Genomic DNA, 12,019 nt, shown 5'->3' with positions numbered 1-12,019 from the left:
TGGGAGCTACATAAAACTTTTAAAACTTTTTAAAATTATCCTGTATTCCCTATATAATCATTAACAATCCATGAATACAAGTTGGATGTTGAGAGCACATACATATTCTTCCACATATTAAAATCGTAGCCACTGGTAGCATATTTTGCATTTATTTAAGCACATATAGCAGGGCTCCCACCTCGGCACAAGAGTTCCAGTTGAAACTAGACAGAACAAGACAATACATGGACAGTGGACTGGAACCTGCACTATAGCTACCAATGGCAGTATGGCTCAGGATACCACCTTCACTTCAAGTGAGAAGGCTGTGTGCTCAAATCCCACCCCAAGATTTGTTTTGATCCCTCAACGAACACCACCAAAATGCATTAACTGGTACGGTAAAGTCGCCATAACTGGACACTTATGTCGTTGGTTTAGTTCAGTGGGCTAGGTAGCTGGTTTGTGATGCAGAACAAGGCCAGCAGCGCGGGTTCAATTCCTGTACCAGCTTACCGGAACAGGCGCCGGAATGTGGCGACGGGCTTTTACAGTAACTTCATACTTGTGACAATAAAATGTTATTATTATTATTATTATTATCTGTGGGATCTTCACATCCACAAACTGGCAACTATATATGCTCACAAACAAATGCAACTGTACTTTGAAAAGTAATACACTGACTATGAAATATGTTAATACATCTGCACGACATGAAAAAAAATTTCCTGTAGCATATTTTAAACAGGACTAATGCAAAACAATTGAAAAAAAAGACATTATCTGCCCAAATACCTTGAGCAAGCAAAGAGGGGTAACACAGTTAGGACAGACTCGGGTCATGGCCTGGGCAATGTAGGAAGGTGGTACAGGGAAGAGGACACCAGGAAGAGCGAAATAAGGTGAGAAACACAAGCCTCTTTCATCTTTGACCGCTGACATATTGACTCAGTTTGCCATTACAATAACAAAACTTTCAGCATTCACAGTTACTACTGCGTAAAACTAACACGCACACATATACACACACACATTTAAACATGCAAATCTAGAAGCTGCTCAATGATACCCTACTTTTCACAATCAACAAAGGGTCAACAAATTGACACATGTCTCAGCTTTTTAAGCACTAGCCTTTTAGTTAAAAAAACATTCAAAATGGTACGGCTTGTTGAATATAATGTAACTGACTTTTGAAGCGGCGTATAAAGTCAGTATACCAAAAAACTATTCAGGCTCATGGACTAATTTTACAACTGTGGAGTGAAGAACTTTCAGACGAACATTTAAAAATTCCATTATTTTTAAAAATCTTTTTTTTTTAAAGTTTTCACCGTAATCATATGTGTACATCCTAATCTTTACTTTACTTTCTGCAAAAAAGGTCAATTATAAAGTGAGAATTCTTTAATCTGATTTCCTGTCTTCAACCTGCTGCCAGATGTCACTGAAAGCAACAATTCAAAGTCGGATCAGAAAAGACATCTTAGAAAAGACGCTTTGGAAGCTGCTACGCCTTTGTGGGCAGCTTTGTAAGCAGTGTGCCCTCCCCGTTCGTTGCTGACCACAAAATCCAGGACCTAATAACTATTTTTAAAGCAGAAAAACATTTATGTTCATACCTGGGGCAGTGTATTTGTAATTTGGTATCATTGTAGAAAAGTTTCATTCATGAAGTATAACTTGAATCCAGCAAATGTATCGGCAAACCTGCAATAAAATTAAAATAGTTTCAATCAGGTCAGAGACATGTGACTGATCATTTTAATTCAGATTGTAGTACCTTCATCTAAATGTTTGCTGTTTTGTTTCCCGCAAGAAAATAACCAATCTCGCCTGTGGCCCCATCATGCCTACCCAAAATAGGTCCCAAAATGATCTGAAGAACTACACAGACATGTCAAGCATTTCCTTTCCTGCTCATACGAACATTTGAGCTAAGAATACACTACTCAGCCCTTCGAGCCTGCTCTGCCATTCATAAGATCATGGCTGATCTGACTATAACTTCGGGAGTATTATCAGGGATACACCTCACTTTTATTCATCAAGAATCTACCTCCCTATGCCTTAAAAATATTTAACGGCTCTACTTCCGCCATCTTTGAGGAAGGGAGTTCCAAAGGCTCACTACCCTCAGAAAATCATTCTTATCTCTGTCTCAAATGGGTGACCTCTTATTTTTAAAACATGAATAAACTTCTAGATTCGCCCACAAGAGGAAACATCTTCTCCACATCCACTCTGTTAAGACCCGTCAGAATCATAGAACATAGAACAGTACAGCACAGAACAGGCCGTTCGGCCCTCGATGTTGTGCCGAGCAAATGGTCACCCTACTCAAACCCACGTATCCACCCTATACCCGTAACCCAACACCCCCCCCCCCAACCTTACTTTTTAGGACACTACAGGCAATTTAGCATGGCCAATCCACCTAACCCGCACATCTTTGGACTGTGGGAGGAAACCGGAGAACCCGGACGAAACCCACGCACACACAGGGAGGACGTGCAGACTCCGCACAGACAGTGACCCAGCCTGGAACCGAACCTGGGACCCTGGAGCTCTGAAGCATTTATGCTAACCACCATGCTACCGTGCTGCCCGTATCATGTACCTCTTACTTTTCAAAACTCCAGTGGATACAAGCCTAGTCCGTCCAAACTTTCTTCACAAGACATCCTGCCCATTTCTGATATTAGTCTAGTAAATCTTCTGGACTGCTTCTAAAGTACTTAAAATTCTTCCTTAAAAAGGAGACCAATACTGTACCAGTACTCAAGATGTGATCTCACCAATGCCCGGTACAACTGAAGCATAACATCCCTACTTTGGTAATCCCAGAAACAACAGCATTCTATCAGCTTTCCGAATACTGCACCTGCTTACCAGACTTTTGAAATTCATGCACTAGGGACACCAAAGTCCACCTGATTTGAATCTCTACAATCTCTCACCATTTAGATAATACCCTTCTTTAGTCTCCAAGCTAAAATGGGGAATTTTAAATTGACCCATGTTATACTCCATTTGCCAGATCTTTGCCCATTCACATAACCTAGCAATGTACTTCGATGGCCTCATGTCCTCTTCACAATGTTCCTACCTATCTTTACGTCAACAACAAATTTGGCAATCATACCTTCTGTCCCTTCATCCAAGTCATTTACATAAATTGTAAAGTTGAGACCCTATTCATCCTTGTGGCACAGCAAATGTTACATCCTGCCAACAAGAAAAAGATCCATTCATGCCTGTTTCATGTTAACTAGCCAATCTTCTACCCACGTCAATATGCTATCCCTGCACAAGCTTTAATTTTCCGCAACAATCTTTGATGTGGCACCCTATCAAGTGCCCTATGGAAATCCAAGTATAGCACATCCACCGGTTATCTTTTATCCACACGTGGTTCCCTTAAAGAATGCCAATAAATTAGTTAAATGTGATTTCCACTTCATAAAACCATGTTGACTCTGCCCGATTGGCTTGAATTTTCTTTTAAGTACTCTGCCATAATATCCTGAATAGTAGCTTTTAACCCTTCCTAGCTTCTCAAATGTGTGAAAATATCAGCTGAAAGTTCACAACTGAAAGATAACCTGCTGCTGAGTGCAAACTAATCTATCCAATTCACAGTATTGAACAGGTATGAAAATGTTAACAGATGACCTGCTAATTCTACAAACATGATTCTATCTAGCCTTTAACATAGTAAAATGTTCCAACGCCTCACAGGAACATCATCAAACAAAATCTGACAGAGCTACACAAGGTGACCAGGCCTGGCCTTTCTCCAGGGGTACTTCACTGGTGTCTCAGCAATTGATTCAGGGTCATCCCAGGTTGTTCCTAGGATTTTCACTCCTGAGGCTTTGATCCCCCATATCTTTCTACCAATTTCTACACCTTTCTCAAATGTACGATGAGGTCTGAGCATGACCCTCACGTGGCTGAGGTCAACATCTGCTTCATGTTCCCTATGCAGCTTCCATACCAACAGTCTTTCCCCAACCACAAAAGTCAGATGACTCTCTTGCTCAGGGTCGACAAATGTCTGTGGCTGGCTGCTCCTAATGTCTCTTCCCCTTTTTCGCTATGAAGTTGCTATCTTTTGCTTATGATATTTCTTGTGGTTCACCACAGTAGGTCTCGTGTCTGGACACCTGTGTTTCCATCATTGTTCACTTTTTATTGTAGTACTTGACCAAATGTCCCTTCATGTAATTTGATTTGGCTACATCAGGAAGCTGAAGAGTTGGAATTGAAAACCATAGATTGTTTCAAGTAATACACGTTATGAAATTGATAGGTAGTTTGGAAAGATTAGCTAGATAAACCATTGGTCTTCCCTTACACAAGATGGCTTAGTTCAGAACCATATATTTAATGCAATCATTGTGAACAGGAGATCTTTGAGATGGAAAGTATTGCACATGCGCCCACTTACTGTAATACCTCCTCTTCAGGCCATCTTGGCATTTGAACTTTCGTTTATTTCCTTTACCGTAATTGGATAAGCTTCTTTGAGAGATTGAATTATATTTAAGAATATTGATAACGAAATCAGTAAGAAACTAAGGAGGAGAGGAGGGGAGGCAAGAGCATCAACTTTTACATATATGGAAAAAAAATTAAGCACCAAATTTAGCCAATGCCGGATTGCCAAGCCTTTCACTTAGTTTCACAAAACCTCCGAAATAGTCCATCATACTGTTGCCATTCTTCCAAATTGTACTGCCTTTTCTGTTGCCATTCTCCCAAATTGTACTGCCTTTTCTGTTGCCGTTCTCCCAAATTGTACTGCCTTTTCTGTTGCCATTCTCCCAAATTGTACTGCCTTTTCTGTTGCCGTTCTCCCAAATTGTACTGCCTTTTCTGTTGCATCAGTACATGTTCAAAACCACTTTCCATTGGTACAAAATTGCCCATGGTGGCTCAGAGACCAGTGACCTGGATAAAGGCCTGGCCAGCTGTTCTGTTAGGGGATGCAAGTTTGATTTGCAGCTTACAAAATCAGTAAGAAACTAAGGAGGAGAGGAGGGGAGGCAAGAGAATCAACTTTTACATATATGGAAAAAAATTAAGCACCAAATTTAGCCAAAAACCTCCCAAATAGTCCATCATACTGCACTAATAGTCTTATTGTTGCCATTCTCCCAAATTGTACTGCCTTTTCTGTTGCCGTTCTCCCAAATTGTACTGCCTTTTCTGTTGCCGTTCTCCCAAATTGTCCTGCCTTTTCTGTTGCATCAGTACATGTTCAAAACCACTTTCCATTGGTACAAAATTGCCCATGGTGGCTCAGAGACCAGTGACCTTGATAAAGGCCTGGCCAGCTGTTCTCTTAGGGGATGCAAGTTTGATTTGCGGCTTGTGTAATGTTTATTAGTATATTGCTTTAAATACTGTGTGTGACATTCACGGAGTTAAAGAGTTAAGTAACACTTGTGGTTCCACTGTTTTAAAATGATTGTGGGAGAGTCAGTTCACTCATGATAGTAAAACTATAATTTTTTGAGATGTGTCCACATTTAAAGTTTTTTGACAATCACATAAAAGACCAGTAATGAAATCTGATAATTAAGTCTATGGTACCCTTTTTACGATTCATCATGTGCAGTTTCGGTTTTCAAACAATTTTAATCCGGACAATAAGAACTGAAGAGAACTAAAGGTGACAAATTGAGTTCTACCTTTTGCAGGATAGGTGCAACACAGGAGCATGGTAATTAATTTGTAACATGTAAAATTAAAACTACCTATTGGTTATAGACATTGCACATCATTGGTGAATTAAATTCTGAAAGTTACTTCAACATTTAATTTCCATTTAATATACAGCCCACTTTACATTCAAAATGTGTTTCCTACAAAATATCTCAACTCTTCCCACGTTTTGAAGCTACAGCTATGAAAATCACACTCTATTAGATAACAATACTATGATATCCAACCCCATAAAACACTCAGATTACACTCATAAGGTTATAATCTTGGTCCATCAAGGAATAGATATTAGAAAGAAAAAGATGCTGAATTTAGCTCCCGATATGATGTTCATTTTTGAAATTGCCAATATCCTGAATATAGCACCACTGACATTTTAAGCAATTTAACAGGTTTCATAGAATGTACTTATTTTCTCTGCCCCTGGAACTTTTTAACGTTTCCTGCAAAAAAATGATTCCAAGAAATTCAGAACTTCAACTGCGTGAAGTTGAAGTTAGTCCCACCAAAGAGATGACAAAAATTGATGAACGTATTTAGAATAGGGAAGGGAAAGGGACAGGGAGGGGGAGAAACTGACAGGGAGAAACTGTTCCCGTTGGCAGGATTGAGAACCACAGGGCACAGCTTTCAAGGTGGGTGGGCGGCTAAACAAGTAGCAGCAACAGGAAAAAAAACATTTTTAGGCAGCATGCGATTCGAATCTGGGAGGCAGCGCCCCAAAAGTGTGGTGAAGGCAGATTCGATCAAGGCCTTTCAAAACTGTTATTAGATCATTAGATGAAAAGGAAATATTTGCAGGGCTGTCAGGGAAAGGCAGGGGAATGAGACACGGTGAATTACTCTTGGAGGGGACTGAACCAGACACAACAGATTTCAACAGGATTGAAGGGCACACACATGTTTCCTTCTTTAAGGATTCTTAGCACCGAAAACAAAACGTTGAGGTCAATGTAAATGTGTTACCAGCTTGATCAGGTTCCATCAGGGCAAAGCATTTACTGTATGTATCAAGTAATAACAGTACCACTGATTCTAAATTTGGCAACAGCATTAGTTACTACAAATATCCAAAGAATTTGTGACCGATTTCATCTAATTTGGCATCACACAAAGCACGAGATACCTTGGCACAGAAATTTATGGTTTTCACAGACACATCCGTAGAATTCCATTGCAAAAAGCTGAAATTAGAGGTAAGACACTGTCATATCACTGAAGGAATGCATTTCAAAAGCAGAAAAGGTTTTAAAATGTCACTTCAATTTTATATCATCCGACTTGCAAAAAAAAAATCACCAAATAACTGAACCTGGCTTCAAACTAATTGTGGCACAAGGGTTAATCAATCAGTCAAACAGAACAGCAGAAAAATGTAGGCGCTTACTAGTCTTCAAAAAGATTTTCAGATACTCTGATTGCACCCCACAGTAGCAATACAATTTCTGTAATTAAATCAATTAAAAATTAATCAAACCGTGTTTTCTCAATTAGTTACTGTGGCCCATTGCCTTGACACCAAAAAACAGCTAGATAGATTATGAAGTACTTAATCCCAGGAGCTCACTCACTGATCTGTTGTGCAATACCAGACTTTGCATTTACAAATATCACAACATTTACAAAGGATAAAGTGAATTAGCGTATGCATAAAGGCAAAAAAAAACGTTCTGCCTCCACTGCCATTTCACATTGAAAAATAAATTATACTGTTCTTCTTGAATCAAAAGGTTTACGGTGCACTGGCTCATATGGAGCATAAACACTGGTGTGGACTATACTCTATGTAATCTACTGGCGTCATAGCAATGCAGCTCCGTAAGCAAAGGTTAATTACACGCAGGTCACCAGAGCATGGCAGGTCAGCTGCCATTACTGGGTTTCAGCACTACTTTGTACCCATATTCCATTGAGCCAGAGAAAGCAATATTAAGAACAAATGGTATTCCATAATTTAGAGTACATACAGGAAAGTTAAAACTATCTCTACCATAATGGGACCATAGAATGAAGAGACCTTTAACTCAGGCAATGGATGATGGGAAAACCTTGGTCCCAAACAACAATCCTTTGATTCCAAATGGAGACATAAGAACAGGAGTAGAGAGTAGAGCATGGGCGGTCTGTACTTCAACTCCAGTAACCAGCCGTAGCTCCATATCCCTCAATACATTTAGGGAACCTATTAATCTCTCTTTCTCTTACATGGATTTCTATCGTGCCCTTCTGGACCAGATATCCACAGAAGCCAATTTTGAGCACAGCAAGCCCCCATAAACACCAATGTGATAATCGCCAGATAATCTGTTTTTTGTGCTGTTGATTGAGGGATAAATACCTGCCAGGATACAAGACAAAGTTCCTTTTCCTCTTAATACAGGTAGTATCTTCAATTCAGCTGTCCAGAAACCAAAGATGTCCAAGAAATGCACAAACCCTTGTGCCCCAAGACTTGAAAATTGGGTCCGTGCCCGAAGATTAAAAAAAGGTAATTGTCACAAATTGGGGCCAACAAAGACAAGGAAGAGAATGCTGAAATGCTGCCAAAATGGTTTCCCAATCCCAAGGGAGGAAATCACCACAGGACACGAGGAGAAACCTGCAGGGGAGAGGGGCAGCGACACAGTAATTATGGCACGGAGAGAGGAGGCACAGGTGCACGACAAGCTTCCATTTTGCTCTGAATTGAGTCAGAGTTGCTGAGTCATTGGGGGATTTTCTGAATGTTGAAAGTCCAATAATACAACAAAAGATTCGGAAGGGCCAAACCTCCCGATCTCCTCTCTGTCTGTAGCAGAGCACTGCTGACTCTGGCGCATTAGCCTGCCCTGATAAAACCAAAATCAATTTTTTAAACCATAATAAAAAATGATTTAGGCAAGAAAATGGGGACACGCTGGAAGAGAGAAATATTGGAACCACATTCATCTTAATAGCTTGGATCACACCTGTAAGAGACTAAGTAAAGTTAGCCCATCTCTGCAAATACGCTTTGACATTACTGAGGAGGCTCGAATAGTTCAGTATGTGAAGAGCCCAGTTATGGGCCGCGCAGATCCCCAGACATCAGATATTAGTGGGCGCTAGGCAAAATGGCAATTAACTACGTTGAGCCCCACTGGCAGGTAGATATATACACTGGAAAACACACTTTTACTCATATTTAATCTGTACCCAGAGAAGGTACCAAACGTTATGGGCATCTTCATTATTTCTTCTATGGAGGGAGCCGGGTCTGTAACGTCCAGAAGTAGATCATTTGTGCAAAACGATACTGGGTGCTCCACTCCGTCCTGGCAAATACCCTTCCACCCATAGGATGTTCTCAACGCTATCAAGGGAGGCTCAATAGCTAATGCAAAGAGCAGCGGGGAAAGAGGGCTAGTGCCCCTGCCTGAGGGAAAGAATGCTGAAGATACCATATTTGTACGAATGTTGGCCTTCGGGGCACTACAAAACAGATGAATCCAGGAGGCCAATGTAAGGCCGAAATCTTCACAAAATCTGAAAAAGATAGTTCCATCCCACCCTATTAAATATTTTTTCTGCATCCAAAAGACACGAAGACTTCAGGTTCCAGAGCAGTAGAGGGGGAGACGACAATATTTAAGAGGTGTCAAACATTGGCAGACAACTATCGACCCTTAAAAAAGCTCATCTGATCATCAGACACTATAATTGGAAGACAGGGCTCCAGCCGGGTTGCCAGGACCTTAGCCAGTAGTTTAACATCTCATTAATGCAATGGGTCGGTACGACGGGCATTTTATTGGGTCCCTGTACCCCTCGAGCAGTAAAGAAATTGAGGCATGAGTGAGGGTCAGTGATAGTGACCCGCTGGACAGCGAGTCATTAAACATGTCCAATAACAAAAGGTATGAGCTGCCCTGCAAACCTCATAAAACCCAGTTGGGAAGCCGTCAGGATCAAGGGCATTGCCAGTTTGCAGTCATCCAATGCATTTCAATTTTTCTTCTGGGCATCAGGGGGGGGTTCAATTCCTTTCTCCTGCCTTCCTCTTATGGTCAGGATACGTAGATCATACTAATCATACCTCAAGCATTTGGTGAAATGCTCTGTCGGCGAGTTGGCCTCCATCCCCTCCAGCAAACCCACAATACGGGTATTTTGCCTCCGTGACCCATTTTGTAAATCATCTTGGTCCTCAGATTTTTATTAATCTCCACTACTGATGTCAGGCTGGTTCCCAATATGTAATCAGATCACTGTGGTCATTTCCATGTTTCTTTCAATGTGTTTTTTTTAAACTGTGGCCACGTGTGCTTCTATGATTCTGCTCACATTCCTAATTTTACAGACATACGAGCTAAAACTTCATCTACCGCACTGCTAAACTTTGGTGGTGTTTTTTCAATTGCCATCGGCCACGTGGTTGGCAGGGGAGAAATCATGCCCTCGCATCTTGCTACTTGCCGACTCTTGCTGATCATCGGAATCGGAGGAGTGATGCGGCCCACATCTTTTCTGCTTTTCTTCTTTATGAGCATTTTCGGCGGGCCCGTGTATTTACCCACCGAGTAGTTCGGTCTAGCAACTTCTGCAAATGTCCACTGTGCCTTAATAAAATTACTTTTAAGTGGAGAGTATCCCGTACGTCCTACTCTCCAGCATATGTCATCGGAAGCCTAAGAGTCAGGAGACTTAATTATTAATAATCTAACATCAAACTTTCATTCATCTATTGAAAATGGAAACATGAATGGTATATGATCATGCTTTACAAATCTACCAACCAAATATATATTTGGACAAAACATCTCTTTACGACACCTGACAGAGATGTTCAACCACGACAAACCAGTGCAAACAGGAGCTAAATGATGTATCATAATACAACAGAATCTTTCCATTAGTGCAAACTGTTCTGTATCCATAGGGGAGACACAGAGAAAATGTACGTACAAACAGTATGTACAATAGACAGTATGTACACGAGAGGGCAGAAGTGAAACAGTCTAGCCAAAAGTTAATGAAATCCCAGAGATTCACTCAAATCCCCACAGTATCTGTTAAGGATTTTTGCGGATTTGAATTTGAGGCCATGTGTTTCTAAAGATCTTTTCTGGGTTCAAAGTGTCCTACAAAAAAAGGCCAGAAGCACAAGAAATAGGAGTAGACCAAGCAGTCCTTCTAGCCTCTTGGTGGGGAGGGGGCGAGGGGGAAGAAGAGAGAGAATTGGTGAAGTGTTAATGTCACTGGACTAGTAATGCTCTGGGGACATGTGTTTAAATCCCACCATGGCAGATGGTGGAATTTAAATTGAACTAAGAAATCTGGAATTAAAAGTTTAGTGATAGTGAGCATGAAACTGTCATCAATTATAAAAACCTGCCTGGTTCACTAATGTCCATAGAAATCTGCCATCCTTGTCTGGTATGGCCTACATGAGAATCCTGATCCACGGCAATGGGGTCAACTCTTAACTGCCCTCCGCATTGGCCAAGCAAGCCACTCAATTCAAGGGCAATTTAAGGTGGGCAGCAAATACAGGCCTTGCCAGCAACGCCCACATCCCACAAAAGTATAAACAAATACTTCAGCTAGCCCAGATCGGCCATATCTAGAGTAGGGTGGGTGAGCTGTTATTTAACCAGAATGATTCCTCAAAACGTAACCCTTAAGAGTCCAGGTGAGATCACACGGATAAGGACGGCATTCCCAGGAATTTAAAATGTTGTAGGTGATTTGATCAAAGTTTCTCAAGAGGAGAAAATAGGGAAAGAGAGCGAGAGAGAAACTTTTTTTGGATTGGAGAGCCCAGGAGTTGCTAGATCTGTTCGAAATCTCTCCCATTTAGCATGGTGGTAGTGCCACACAACACAATTGTGTATAATGTGAAAAGCAGAGCCAGACTTTGAGTGAAACTAGGAAGTACTTTTACACACAAATGGTGGTAAGTTTTGGAACTCTGCACAAATGATATTAATGTTTGATCGATTCTTTTTAAAAAAAATTGTTTTATGGGACATGGATATTACAGGCAAGGTCATCATTTGTTTCCCATCCTTAACTTCCCTCGAGAAGGCGGCAGTGATGGCAGCACAGTTAGCACTGCTGCCTACGGCACTGAGGACCCGGATTCGATCCGGGCCCCGGGTCACTGTTGTGTGGAGTTTGCACATTCCCGTGTCTGCGTGGGTTTCAGCCCCACAACCCAAAGATGTTCAGAGTAGGTGGATTTGAATGTGCCACACTAAATTGCTCCTTAATTGGGAAAAAAAAAGAGGTGACATTGGGTAATATTCTTGACCTGCTACAGTTCATGGTGCAAATGTGCTTG

General features: G+C 41.1%; 1 protein-coding gene across 11 annotated transcripts in view; it reads right to left on the bottom strand.

Moving 5' to 3' along the window:
- The window catches only part of sgms1 (sphingomyelin synthase 1), a 162,862-nt gene that overhangs the window by 107,917 nt on the left and 42,926 nt on the right, over positions 1-12,019 (bottom strand). For all 11 annotated transcript variants that reach the window (XR_005463694.1, XM_038821273.1, XM_038821274.1 and 8 more), the window contains one exon: positions 1,608-1,695. The gene's annotated coding sequence lies outside the window, so the exon portion shown is untranslated. The remainder of the gene's footprint in view (positions 1-1,607; positions 1,696-12,019) is intronic.

The sequence above is a fragment of the Scyliorhinus canicula genome, chromosome 16 (genome assembly GCF_902713615.1).
Source record: "Scyliorhinus canicula chromosome 16, sScyCan1.1, whole genome shotgun sequence".
Lineage (NCBI taxonomy): Eukaryota > Metazoa > Chordata > Chondrichthyes > Carcharhiniformes > Scyliorhinidae > Scyliorhinus > Scyliorhinus canicula.
Note: the sequence above shows the minus strand (reverse complement) of the source record. Positions and strands in the feature narration are given on the sequence as shown.